The following is a 10,202-nucleotide window of genomic DNA, read 5'->3' as shown; positions in this document are numbered from 1 at the left end:
ATCTTTGTTAGCTTTACTGGACTCTATCCACACCTGCTCCTCTCCACTCCCACAGATTCAAACACTACTAAAACAACTGCCTTTTTTTTTTTTTTAATTCCATGTTTTATGTCTACAGTGAGTGAGCGAGCATTAAAGGCAGTAGCTCTGTTTAAATTATTAGTAACACCTCTGTGTTCCTGATGTGGTGTGTCAGCACATCTGCTCTGGAGAGTTTCTGTATGTGGGCTGTACTCAGGCACAAAAGTGCAATATTTAAAGGGCTAGTACACCCAAATTAAAAAGCTTACGTAGCGTTATCTATTAGTGAGATTGTTGTTCTTACATGGACACGATGGAGGGGCACGCAGGGCATTTACTTAGTACTCTCTCGATTAATCCTACGGATCATTTTCTCAGGATTTCATTTGGCTTATTTAATGGTTCCAAAGAGTGAAAAATGACCGTCGCAGAAAAAAACGATCGGCTTATCAGAAAGTTTTCCCTTTAATTTCCTCTTTATCTAGATTTACTGAATAATTGCTGCACCTCTAGGTGGGTGCTAATTAGTTTGGGGAGCTCTGAAAAATGACTTTCCTTCTAGACCCTCTTACCATTGATAATTTAATTAGAAATATGTGGGGACCTTCTAATGAAAACTTCCCAGGATGGAAGGTTTTTGTTTTGGGGGCTTTTTTTGGGTGGGAAACCAAACTAAACAAAAATAATCTGCACAGAATGAAAGTGTGTTTCTAATTTTGGGTGAACTGACCCTTTAAAGTCGAGGCACATTTAGTTTTCAGAGGAGTTGACAGCAGAGCTTAATAAGAATCGCTGTAATTATGTAACGTGTGCTCTGCTGCCCTGCTGGCTTTTCTTGATGGATTAATTATTTCTCACCTCACTTCTCTGAACAAACAGAGCGAACACGAGTGAAACGCTGTTGCTGCACTTCACTGGGAGAAAACATGTCGAGCACTCTGTCAGACCTTTCTCTTTCACCCCTCAGCTGTAACTCATTTTAAAAGCCACTTATTCTTCCCATAATCGGGAGTTTGTGTTGTAAATATGTTGGAGTATGTTCTTTTGAGGCTGTGCCTGAATGCACATGGCTTTAACAGCTGGACTGAGAGAAGATGGACTTCTTGTGCGCACCAAGTCTTTACACTAATAATTGAAAAAGTCCATTGCAGCTCATCTTGTAAATTACGCCTTTTCGTCTGTTCCACTGTTGCGCGCTTTCACATACATGACCGAAACATGGAAAAGCTCATATTCTTCACATGTTGTTTTGTCAAAAGCTGCTTTTGTTTTACATTTCCAGAAGGTGCAGTCTATAATTTTATGTGTATATTTTCTTTTTCTTTTGTGTGTAATAAATAAAATGTTTTATGATACTGAGAAAGAGCACGGTTGCTTATTTGTGTACCCCACAGCTCACTTATGCTCGTAAAGCTCTTGGAGCTGTAGCCGAAACCCAACAGGAAGTAATTTTGGCCCTGTTTTTTATGCTATTTTAGGATGTTATGTTTCAACCAACTACTAGGGATTCAATTTGATCAATTTTGTTTCTCAATCTCATCCAAAGACCTTGGTGATGCTAAGCTTGGTGAAGCGTTTGCAGCTTCGTTAACGGGCGTGTCTGTGGCGGCTTGGAGAATGCCATTTATCCGCCATAGCGTTGGAAGTTATCAGAACTCACGTCTTTGTCAGTTTGGCATGGTTGATAAACCTCCAGGGTTGAGACATGCTGAAAGGACATCGCCACCGTAGCTCCGCCCAGTGCCTACAGACTAAAGCCTTTTGTGATTTAAAAATTCTGATACATGTGACCTTTTCATCATGGGTTTACATTCTAACAGGACTAAAAGACTTGGAACAACAAAACAATCCAGTGGCACTGAAGCGACTCACAAAATGATAAGAGGAAGAATTAGTGCAAATTACCAAAAATGAGATGTGCAAAAATTAGGCTTGAAACAGGCGTAATATACTGTCAGCTCAAGACTACAGAGGTCCTGGGTTTGAATTCAGAGCCCTTGTATGTGCAGCTTGTATTTCATCCTTTTACTTAATTATGTTTAATTCTCCTGTCACTGTAATTGGTCCTGGGGTACCAGGATCACTGCCCGCTGCTTCTAACACTAATACAGCATGGAGGATACGCTCCTGAACCAGTCTTGAACCAGAAATTTTTGCTGCATAAGCCAAATATGCTAATCACTACCATTGAATAATAAGCAAAAACAAGTAAAAGCCAACCCCTCCCCCCCCCCCCCCCCCCCCCCCAAACAAACAAACAAAAAAAAAAAAAACGAGAGGGTTTATGGATATTGTTTAGAACAGCATGCACATTTTGGGTTTGAGAGAAGGGGTATGCTCCTTATTCGTTGTAGTCAACCCTGAAGTGAGCAGTGGAAAGAAGGTCAGACGGATTCAAAGCAGGACTGAGAATGACTGAAAATACAAGAAAGATTCAAAGAGACCTCAAACTGATGCAAATCAGCTAAACAAAGACAAAAATGTGCATCAGAGAGACACAAAATGTAGAAGTCTGGATCTCAGGAGGGAAGCGGTGTCCATTTGGAGTATCAAATAGCAGCTTTCACTGAATTGAAAGGCCTGAGCCCCTGATATTAGATGCTCAGTATATTGAAATGAATCGGTAATCATATTTATTACACTCTGGTACGGGTTAATACTGCAGAGCATCTTTAAATGTCACGTGTAAAACACATTATTTACACATTATTCGCTGCACTGGTTCCCATACTCGAACACGGTTCTTTTCCCGTTTCCATATTGGAATAAGGGACAGAAACATTTTTACCCTTTTACCTCTGATTCTCATTTTCCTCGGAGCCTGAACTGCTGGAATGGAGAGAATAAAGCCAGATTATGATAGGTATGATAGGGGTGAAGTGATGAGTCTTTTTATAGAAAGAATGTGGAGGACTGCTCACTTTTGTAAAGCTGTTTATGTAACAGCAGACAGCACCGTTCCACATGAAAGCCCTGTTACGGCATCACATCTCCGCACACCGTGGCTTCACTTCGCCATACGTGAAAACTCTTTGTGCAGGTTTCCGCTTATTCTCTGCTGCAAATGAACAAAAAAAATGTCAGACCTTCTGTGGATGGATTTTATATCCCTCGGGCCATGTTTGACCAGACCACATTAGTGACTTCACCTTCTTTGCCCATACACAGATGGCTGCTTTTTAATTTTAGGCCATAAGAAAACAAAAGAGGGACCATCTGTGGGGTCACCCACGGGAGTCAAAAGGGATGATTGAGCCCTCGGGTCCGGCTTTACTGCTCAGTCAGTAACCGGAGCTAGAAAATCCTCATCATCTGTAGCTCAGGAGGCCAAAAGGTGTGAGACGATTAATCGGAGTGGAAAGGAAAAATAAATCAATCTTTGCTTTTTGTGAATGTGACATGTTTCAGCCTGAAAAGGTTAATTACACCAATCCAAACCTTTTTGCCTCAGACCTGTGACAAGTAGCGAAAGCAGTCGTGGAGGGCAACTACAAGTTAATGCAATATAAGAAACTTTCTGCTTCTTCCTCACTGCATAAGAAAGGCAAATGCTCAATTCTCACATTTCTCACACAGCTTTAGTTATTTTTAATATTTCAACACTGACTGATCCTATGAGATCTAACCCTAACCGGAGCACTCAGCTTTAAAGATAAGGATTAGACCTAGCCTAAAACTCACTGAAAATCTAGAGAAGCTCCGCTTCACCTTCAGGTTATTTACACTGTTAAAAAAAACAACAACAAAACAAAATAAAATCCTTAAAAATAAATCCAGAAAAGTCGGTCATTTTGTCCTGATTTCCAGAACTTAGTAGAATTTCCCCAAACTAAAAAGGGTCAGGTATTAAGGGTTAGAGTTAAGACAACAGAGGTTGAAAAGGCAGCAGTTTTTGTGAAGATGAAATCAATACTGGCTAGTTATGACTCTTTGCCAACTTTTACAGTCCTGACTTGTTTTACATTAAGAAATTCCCCTGAAGCTAGAACTCCCTGTTTTAAACAGAAAAGAAAGAAACAAAGTCAAAATTCAGTATTTTATTAGCACCGAGCCTTCTCATTTGTTTGGTTATTATCACTTAGATATTAGTATTAATAATTACAAAGTAAATTAATTATTTTACTGTTGATATTTAATTAAATGTAGCTGATGAGTCACCTTTTCAGGGCTTCAAATGAAGAACTTTCAATAGCTTTGTGGTGTTTTGTTGGCCTGGTTTATACGTGGTGGTGTTGCTTCAGTAGAGGACCTTAGTACTCCTCACCACTGCTTAAGTCACTTGTAATGTAGGGGAGTGAAAAGTGTCAGTTTTTCCCTTTTGAAATGTAGTGAAACAGAAGTGTGGTTATGGTCTGGCTATCAACTACGATACAATACAATAAAAACTAACTAGACTTTTGAAATAAACAAACTGACTGAAGGTACACTGCTCAAATAATTAAGGGACTACTTGGTCATCACAGTGTAACACAGAGCCAGTTAAACGTCAGGGATATTTATCTGTCCAATCAGGAATCAGAAACCGCTGTGAAACTGTCTCAGCTGAGCAAACCCAAGGCGGTGCCACAGACCAATTCTTTCTTCTTATCCTGCCCTGGTCTCCTTGTCACTGCTGATACCAATGGCATGATACCTGCAGCCCATTCGGGTTGCAATGGCAGATCCATCCAGGTTTGCTTTTTCTCTCATATCACTCTCAGGAGTGTGGAGGCGATGCCAGTAGATGGGTTAGACAGGAGCCACTAAAGGGCAACAACCTAGCAGCAGGAGGAACAGGAAGAGCACTGCCAGAGTTCCTGAAAATGACCTCCAGATGTCTGTTCATGTACATGTTTCTGACCACACTGCCAGAGATGGACTCCATGAGGATGACATGAGGACCCAGCGTCCTGCAGTGGGACCTACACCTCAATGCTACCATTCGTGCACCTGTTGGCACTTTGATTTCCCTGACATTTTACTGACTCGTGTTACTTTATGACCAAGCAGTGTATATTATGCACAAAACTAAAGTATAGTAAATCCACGAGAGATGGAATGTTTTTTAGTCTTTAATGTTTTTATTTTGTGGTCATTTTGATTAATATGTTTCCCCACCAGAGAGGTGACATTCCATGTCCCTATTGCCAGTCTTGGCAGCCGGGGGTCAGTCCGCCAGGGCCTCCGCTCCTGGCCGCCACCCGGCACACAATGCACCCGACCCCTATGGCACCTCCTGCGGGTGGTGGGCCTGCGGGAGGATGGGCCCATGTCGCCTCATCGGGCTGTGCCCGGCCGGGCCCCATGGACTAAGGCCCGGCCACCAGACGCTCGCCCTCGGGCACCCTCCCCGGGCCTGGCTCCAGGGCGGGGCCCCGGTAACCCTATCCCGGGCAGGGTAAACTGTTCCCTCTGTGTTTTTTTCATTGGGGTCTTCTGAATCGCTCTTTGTCTGGTCCCTCACCCAGGACCAATTTTCCATGGGAGACCCTACCAGGGGGCAAAAGCCCCCAGACAACATAGCCCCTGGGATCCCTGGGACACACAAACCCCTCCACCACGATAAGGTTGCGATTCACGGAGGTCACCTCTCTGGTGGGGAAGGAGCCTGAGTTAGTGCGTGAGGTTGAGAGGTACCGGCTAGATATAGTCGGGCTCACCTCTACGCACGGCTTGGGCTCTGGAACCAGTCTCCTGGAGAGGGGCTGGACTCTGTCTCAGTCTGGAGTTGCCCCTGGTGAGAGGCGGCGGGCTGGGGTGGGTATTCTAATATCCCCTCGGCTTGCTGCCGGTACGTTGGGGTTTTTCCCGGTGGACGAGAGGGTTTGTTCCCTGCGCCTTAGGGTCGGGGAACGGGTCCTGACTGTCATCTGCGCTTATGCGCCGAGTGGCAGTTCGGAGTACCCAGCCTTCTTAGAGTCCCTGGGGGGGGTGCTGGAAGGTGCTCCACCTGGAGACTCTGTTGTCCTGCTGGGAGACTTCAATGCTCACGTGGGTAACGACAGCGAGACCTGGAGGGGCGTGATTGGGAGGAACGGCCTCCCTGATCTGAACCCGAGCGGTGCTTTGTTATTGGACTTCTGTGCTAATCACAGTTTGGCCATAACGAACACCTTGTTCGAACATAAGAGTGTCCATAAGTGCACGTGGCACCAGGACGCTCTAGGCCGTAGGTCGATGATCGATTTTGTAATCGTATCACCAGACCTGCGACCATATGTTCTGGACACTCGGGTAAAGAGAGGAGCTGAGCTGTCAACTGATCACCACCTGGTGGTGAGTTGGATCAGGTGGCGGGGGAGGACGCTGGACAGACCTGGTGCACCTAAACGCGTAGTGAGGGTGTGCTGGGAACGACTAGCAGAGGCCCCAGTCCGCGAGATCTTCAACTCACACCTCCGGCAGAGCTTCAACAGCATTCCGAGGGAGGCGGGGGACATCGAGTCCGAATGGACCATGTTCAGCGCCTCCATTGCCGAAGCTGCTGCATTGAGCTGCGGCCGCAAGGTGGTTGGTGCCTGCCGTGGTGGTAATCCCCGAACCAAATGGTGGACACCAGAGGTGAAGGGAGCCACCAGGCTGAAGAAGGAGTCCTATCGGGCTTGGTTAGCCTGTGGGACTCCGGAGGCAGCCGACAGGTATCGACAGGCCAAGCGGAATGCGGCTCGGGCAGTGGCTGAAGCAAAAACTCGGGTGTGGGAGGAGTTCGGAGAGGCCATGGAAAAAGACTTTCGGACTGCCTCGAAGAGGTTCTGGCAAACCGTCAGGCGTCTCAGGAGGGGAAAGCGGTGCTCTACCTGCACTGTGTATAGTGCTGGTGGAGCGCTGCTGACGTCGACTGAGAAAATTGTCAGGCGGTGGAAGGAATACTTCGAGGACCTCCTTAATCCCACTGACGCGTCTTCCGAGGAGGAAGCAGAGTCTGGGGATGAGGGGAATGACCCGCCAATTTCTGGGGGCGAGGTCACTGAGGCAGTTAAACAACTCCTTGGTGGCAGAGCCCCTGGTGTTGATGAGGTCCGCCCCGAGTTCCTGAAGGCTCTGGACGTTGTAGGGCTGTCCTGGCTGACACGCCTCTGCAATGTTGCGTGGAGATCAGGGGCAGTACCCGTGGATTGGCAGACCGGGGTGGTGGTCCCCATCTTTAAGAAGGGGGACCGGAGGGTGTGTTCCAACTACAGGGGGATCACACTCCTCAGCCTCCCCGGGAAAGTCTATGCCAGGGTGCTGGAAAGGAGAGTTCGTCCGCTAGTCGAACCTCTGATGCAGGAGGAACAATGCGGTTTTCGTCCTGGTCGCGGAACACCGGACCAGCTCTTCATCCTCTCGAGGATACTTGAGGGTGCATGGGAGTTTGCCCAACCAGTCTACATGTGTTTTGTGGACTTGGAGAAGGCATTCGACCGTGTCCCTCGGGGTGTCCTGTGGGAGGTGTTGCGGGAGTATGGGGTGTCTGGCCCATTGCTACGGGCCATTCGATCCCTATACAACCGTTGCAAGAGCTTGGTTCGCATTGCCGGCAATAAGTCGGACTCGTTCCCGGTGGGTGATGGGCTCCGCCAGGGCTGCCCTTTGTCACCGGTTCTGTTCATAATTTTTATGGACAGGATTTCTAGGCGCAGCCAAGTGGCGGAGGGCTTTCGCTTTGGTGGCCTCAGGATCTCATCTCTGATCTTTGCGGATGATGTGGTTCTGTTGGCTTCATCGGGTGAGGGCCTCCAGCTCGCACTGGAGCGGTTCGCAGCCGAGTGTGAAGCAGCGGGAATGAGGATCAGCACCTCCAAATCTGAGGCCATGGTTCTCAGCCGGAAAAGGGTGGAGTGCCCACTCCGGGTCGGGGATGAGGTCCTGCCCCAAGTGGAGGAGTTCAAGTATCTCGGGGTCTTGTTCGCGAGTGATGGGAGAAGGGAGCCGGAGATCGACAGACGGATTGGGGCTGCGGCTGCAGTAATGCAGACGCTGCACCGGTCCGTCGTGGTGAAGAGGGAGCTGAGTGTAAAAGCGAAGCTCTCAATTTACCGGTCGATCTACGTCCCTAACCTCACCTATGGCCACGAGCTGTGGGTAGTGACCGAAAGGACGAGATCGCGGATACAAGCGGCGGAAATGAGCTTCCTCCGAAGGGTGGCTGGCATCTCCCTTAGAGATAGGGTGAGAAGTTCGGCTATCCGGGAGGGGCTCAGAGTAGAGCCGCTGCTGCTCCACATCGAAAGGAGCCAGCTGAGGTGGTTTGGGCATCTGACAAGGATGCCCCCTGGGCGCCTCCTGGGTGAGGTGTTCCAGGCATGTCCCACCGGGAGGAGACCCCGGGGCAGACCCAGGACACGCTGGAGAGATTATATCTCTCGGCTGGCCTGGGAACGCCTTGGTGTTCCCCCGGATGAGCTGGAGGAGGTGGCTGGGGAGAGGGAGGTCTGGGCCTCTTTGCTTAGGCTGCTGCCCCCGCGACCCGGCCCCGGATAAAGCGGATGAAGATAGATGGATGGATGGATGTTTATTGCAAATTGGATGTTTACAGGAATGTGAGTCAGGCATCACCAAATATATTATAATAAAGAAACAAGTAAAAGTAATACAGAAATAATTATGTCAAACTCAATCAGGAAACTGAAATAAAAAATGAAATTAGAATTAAACTAATAAAAGATACAAAACTAACTAACAGGGTTTATAGTTGTCAGCTGGTGACTGTGTGGAGGTGATTTGAGTACAGTCATGTTCCAGAAACCAGCTTGAGATTATTTGAACTTTGTGGCATGGTGTGTTTTCCTGCTGGAAGCAGCCATCAGAAGATACAGATGGACACACTGCTGCCATTAATGGTTGGATGTGGTTAGCAACAATGCAACAATTTCTTGTTCCCATAAGTGGAACCCAGTGTGATCTTCTGCTGCCCAATGCTTCTGCATCAAGGTTCAATTGTGTGGTGTGCTCAGAGATGCTCTTCCGCAGCTCGAGGCAGTGGGCCATTCCCCTGTGACCTCTGATTTTCTGATTATACATTTTCATTAACAACCAGTTAAATTAGTTGTACTTAAAAAGTGTACAGTGAGTATATTTTATTGAAGGTTACAAATGATCTTCTTATGGCCTCTGACAGTGGACTCATCTCTGTGATTGTCCTGCTAGACTTCAGTGCAGCGTTCGGAACTGTCGACCATAATATCCTATTAAAGCGATTAGAACATGCTGTAGGTATTACAGGTACTGCGCTGCAGTGGTTTGTATCATATCTATCTAATAGACTCCAATTTGTACATGTAAATGGAGAGTCCTCTTCACACACTGAGGTCAATTATGGTGTTCCACAGGGTTCGGTGCTAGGACCAGTTCTGTTTACATTATACATGCTTCCCCTAGGCAGTATCATTAGAAGACATAGCATACATTTTCACTGCTATGCAGATGACACCCAGCTCTATCTGTCCATGAAGCCAGATTACACACACCATTTAGTTAAACTGCAGGAATGTCTTAAAGACATAAAGACCTGGATGGCCGCTAACTTTCTGCTTCTTAATTCAGATAAAACTGAGGTTATTTTACTCGGCCCTGAAAACCTTAGAAATATGGTATCTAACCAGATTCTTACTCTGGATGGCATTACCTTGGCCTCCAGTAACACTGTGAGGAACCTTGGAGTCATTTTTGATCAGGATATGTCCTTCAATGCACATATTAAACAAATATGTAAGACTGTGTTCTTCCATTTGCGCAACATCTCTAAAATTAGAAATATCCTGTCTCAGAGTGACGCTGAAAAACTAGTTCATGCATTTATTACTTCCAGGCTGGACTACTGCAATTCATTATTATCAGGATGTCCAAAAAACTCGCTGAAAAGCCTTCAGCTAATCCAAAATGCTGCAGCAAGAGTACTGACAGGGACTAGAAAGAGAGAGCATATTTCTCCTGTTTTGGCTTCCCTTCATTGGCTTCCTGTTAAATCCAGAGTTGAATTTAAAATCCTGCTCCTCACACACAAGGTCTTAAATAATCAGGCCCCATCTTATTTTAATGACCTTGTAGTACCATATCACCCTATTAGGGCACTTCGCTCTCGCACTGCAGGCCTGCTTGTTGTTCCTAGAGTATTTAAAAGTAGAATGGGAGGGAGTTTTCAGGCCCCTCTTCTGTGGAACCAGCTTCCAGTTTGGATTTGGGAGACAGACACTATCTCTACTTTTAAGATTAGGCTTAAA

The sequence above is a fragment of the Neolamprologus brichardi genome, chromosome 10, assembly GCF_056152115.1.
Source record: "Neolamprologus brichardi isolate AB-2024 chromosome 10, ASM5615211v1, whole genome shotgun sequence".
NCBI classification, from domain to species: Eukaryota; Metazoa; Chordata; class Actinopteri; order Cichliformes; family Cichlidae; genus Neolamprologus; species Neolamprologus brichardi.
The sequence above is the reverse complement of the archived record's forward strand: the minus strand, read 5'-3'. Positions refer to the sequence as shown.